Below are 4186 nucleotides of genomic sequence, written 5' to 3'. Positions count from 1 at the left end.
AGGGAGGGAGGGTACACGGTGGCGCGGCGGCGGGCGCCTTCCGAGAAAATCCGTAAAAGAGTCACGTGATTAAGGAGGAAGTTAGAGGTCGGCGCGGCGGTGCGAGGGAAAGGGATAATGAAGTATTAGGGGAAAGGTGGGCGGGAGGAGTAACGCCAGAAGAAAAGTCAATGGGATACGGGCGGCGTGTGATTGGGCTCGGCGAGTGGGCGAGGTGGGGAACGCTAGGGGTTGGAGGTGCCCCCTGCTTGCTCCCTCCACCCACCCACTCCCAGATAACGAGCAGTAGAGACGCGCTTTGCCTGCTCCAGAGTTGGTATCTCCAAACTCAACACATTTACAATTTTAATGAGAATCCCCCCCGCCACTTTGCGGGTGGCCGGGCCTGCCTGCCTGCCTGCTGCGCACGACCAGGTTGAGGGCGGCGGCGTCCCCCACGTCGTCCTCCACACCCACGTCCTGCTCCTGCCGCCGCCACCGCCGCCCCCGCACCGGCAGTTGGGTTTACAGCCTCAGATTTGTGCGCCCCGTGCCCTCCTGACCCGCTCCGCTAGCCCGGCCCGGTCTGGGGGATCAGCGAGGCAACACACGGACAAGACACCGCCATTAACATTGCTGTGGCAACGCGTGTATGCGGCCGGCCTGCGCCAGCCAGCTGCAGCGCGCGCAGGACAAACCGCAATACAAATCGAGTTATCGCCGCCGGTATTCCCCTAGCTCCTCTTGTAATCACTACCCCTTCCCCTCCCTTCCCTGTGCCTCCACGCGCCGGGTGTTTGTTCACGCAAACGTCGGTGAAAGTCACACACTCCTCGGTGCGTAAAATACCCATTTGAATGTGTTCGAATGCACCTACGTGCACTTGAGAGAGACTAAAGGTGTGAAGTTTCCTTATTTGAAATTCGCATACATAGGCCTACATGTGCGCCAATGACGTTCACACAACTACAAGTGTGCTCGACACGTTCACACACTTGGGTGTCCGATGATGGGAGTTTTGCAGCATTTCGCTCCATACTGCCTCGACAAAACCGGGCTGCTTTTGAGAGAAAAGAGGGGGTAGGCCTATTGGGCGTTTGCGGTGTACCGGGTGATTCAGAGTAGACGCAAGTGCGGGCGGGTTCGCCTACCCAAGAGGCAATGGCGCCTTACGGGCAGAGCGGGTTAGAAAACCCGCCTGCACCTGCGTCTTCTCTGAATCACCGGGTACGTCTCCGTGATTCGGGGCGAGCCGGCTGGCCTGCACGACTACGAGGGGGGCCCTCCCCTGCCGCTTGCAGCCGCGACGCCCACCTCCCGGCTGTTCCATTATTTTGGGGGGAGAGCGGAAGAAAGTTTATAAGCCAACCTCAGATTCGACCCGGACATAAAGAAAGCGAATGGCTATCGCAAAAATTGGTCGCTGCTGGAAAGGCTACTGCTGGTCGGGAGTGAATAGGAGGGGGATGGGGAGGGTACGGGCGCGCGTCACCTGGCACGGCGGTGCGGGTGAGGGTGAGGGTGGGTTCGGGATCATTCAGGAAGTTCGTCTGCCGTTCGCCGTGGTGGCAAAATTGCCGAATTCAGCCTCTACACGCTCTCATGGCGCCTGGTAGGTAGGCAACATCATGCATATGCAGCGCATGCGTGTACTGCGGGCTGGCCTACCCCAAGTCGTGCAGGCGTCAAGCTCCCGTAAACCTGCGGCAAGAATCTGAGAAGAACGGACGTGCTTTCCGGATGATCCCTTTGAGATCGCGTCGGCGGGCCGAGGATCGGCCTCCTCAGTATCCTTACGTTCTGCCCGGCTGGAGAAGAGAGAGGGAGAGAGGAAAGTGACGGTTTTGACGTAGTGAGCCGTGGCTGGCAGCCCTGGGTCGCGCTTCACTTCTCTGATCGAGTTTTGGCCCGAGCGAAAGTGGAGGGATGGGGAGGGGGGGACGTGTATGCCGCCCCCGCAAATCCAAATCTACTTGATCACAGTAGCCGACGGGAAGCCGTGGGTAGCCGCAACGGCTTGTACTCATGAAGTTGAATACTTGCAAGAGTGCAACTCCGTAGTGGTACACTTGCGTGCTTCACTCGGTAGGTATGCACTTGCAAGTGTGGAGGTGTATCGGTTGAACACTTCCTTAGACTAAACGCTCACCGTGTAAGAAGTGCTCAACTGCACACTTGCAAGTGCACACCTACCACCTACCGAGTTGAACACTTGCAAGTATTCAACTCGCAGTTGCACACGTGCAAGTGTTGAGCAATTGCAAGCTTAGTTTATCAGTGTAGTTGTGCCCGAGGGTAACTTCTCTCACAAAAATCAGTGTACACCCTTTAAAAAAATCACGAAAAAATCATTAAAAAAATCATTAAAAATCACAAGAAATCTAGAAAAAATCACAAAAAAGTTAACGAAAAGTCAGAAACAATCAGAAAAAAATCACAAAAAATTAACAAAAAATCACAAAAAATTAAGAAAAACAGAAAAATCGGTGTGCGCTAGAATTTATAGTGAAGGGCCCCTCGGTTGTGCCTAGGATACATTATGCCAGGACGTGAGGGTAACGAGGTTATTGCGCAACGCAAGATTCGGTGATTCGGTCCCTTATCGGGAAGAACAGCAGTTATGATTTGTGTTGGTCAGAGGTTATATCGATTCTCAGGTCCATTAGTGCGTTTGGAGATGTGTGTGTGTGTGTGTGTGTGTGATTGTGTGTGATTGTGTGGTGGTGACAGTGATGGGCGTGGGGGGAAGTTGGGGTGGGGGGTGGGGTGAAAATGTGCTAGGGCGGTCCCAACGCATCAATTATTTTTTTCGCAAGGTACGGGTCAGACTGCGCCGGTCAATTAAACCACCTCTTTCTCGTTAACTCGCCCATCGTTATCTGATCCCGACTTCCCTTCCCTGCGTTTTCCCCGGCTCTCCTTCCTGATGACGATTTAATATGGATGAAGTTACAGCGAGTTGCTTTGCATAAAGTTGCTCTCCTCCTAGCCGCAGGAACACGTTGCCCCCTCTGCGCGCGCGCGCGCGCACGCACGCACACACACACACACACACACACACACACGCACGCACACGGGCGAGGCATGCAGCCAGGGTCTCTCTGCCCGCAGCAATCGTGCCCAATATCGCAGATCGCCAATTCGCCGTCGAAAAATTGCTTCTCCGGCTTGCCAATCTCTGAGTGCGTTGACGCTTGACGCGCCACTGCGCCGCCACGCTCCGCCGGGCCGAGGGCCGAGGGTCCCGCTGCTGCTGGGGTTGCTTTGAAATATCCCCTTTTCTGACTCGATTCGACTCCACCCTTCAATTTTTTCTCTTCACTCTCAACATCGCGAGGTCCGTCCATTTTGCTCTCTCTCTCTCTCTTTGGTGTTTCACAGACCGTGGCAGCGACCGTGACATGGATTATTTCCCGCGTTTTCATTTTTTTCCTCCGCTTCATAAGCATTTTGTGCTACAGAGAGAGAGAGGAGAGTTCCGTGTAAATGTCGCACCGGTCGACCGGAACCGCTTGCTGCGATTCCCGTCCTCTTTTGACCACCAGGTCGGTAGTCGATATACATATGAAGACTGATTGTTTGGGCAAAAAGGCAGGCAGGTGTGTGAGCGGCGCTTGGGGTCGCGGGAGGCCGTCGAACCATCGCACATACACACACGTTTACCAACTCAACGGTAGAATCGAGCTTCGTTTCACCGCGTTGTTGGCGGCACTGCTAGAAAGTGCAGCAGTGTACGTGGTACCCCTGGCCAACCGCTCACAAAAGCCCACAATAACAGGCACTGATGCCAACCGAACGACGAGCCGGCCCTTGCCCGCTCGCCAACTTCTCCACTATGATGTGTGTGTGTGTGTGTGTGTGTGTGTTTCCTGCCCCGCGCCGCGGTCTTTGTATCGATGCGCGCGTTTACTGGTTCGTGATTGATGATCCCGCAGGAGAGAGTGAGAGAGAAGGTATCGGTACGGTGCGCGTGCGTGCGTGCGTGCGTGCGTGCGTGCGTGCTTGCGCGTCCACGCACTAAAGTAGTGGTGAGTGCGGGTAAAAGTTTGGCGGCGGGTAGTAGTTGTTCGGCCTGGCTTTGGGCCCGCCCGCCGCCCTCTCTCCCTCGGCGTCGCCTCTCTTTCCCACGCGCCTTGTTATTTCAGCATTGATTCATCGTCGCCCAGCAGACCATCGACGGACAGCTCATTCGCTCCGGCATATTACT

This window comes from Frankliniella occidentalis, unplaced genomic scaffold (genome assembly GCF_000697945.3).
Source record: "Frankliniella occidentalis isolate FOCC.00 unplaced genomic scaffold, Focc_3.1 Scaffold233, whole genome shotgun sequence".
Classification (NCBI taxonomy): Eukaryota; Metazoa; Arthropoda; class Insecta; order Thysanoptera; family Thripidae; genus Frankliniella; species Frankliniella occidentalis.
This window is presented reverse-complemented; position numbering follows the sequence as displayed.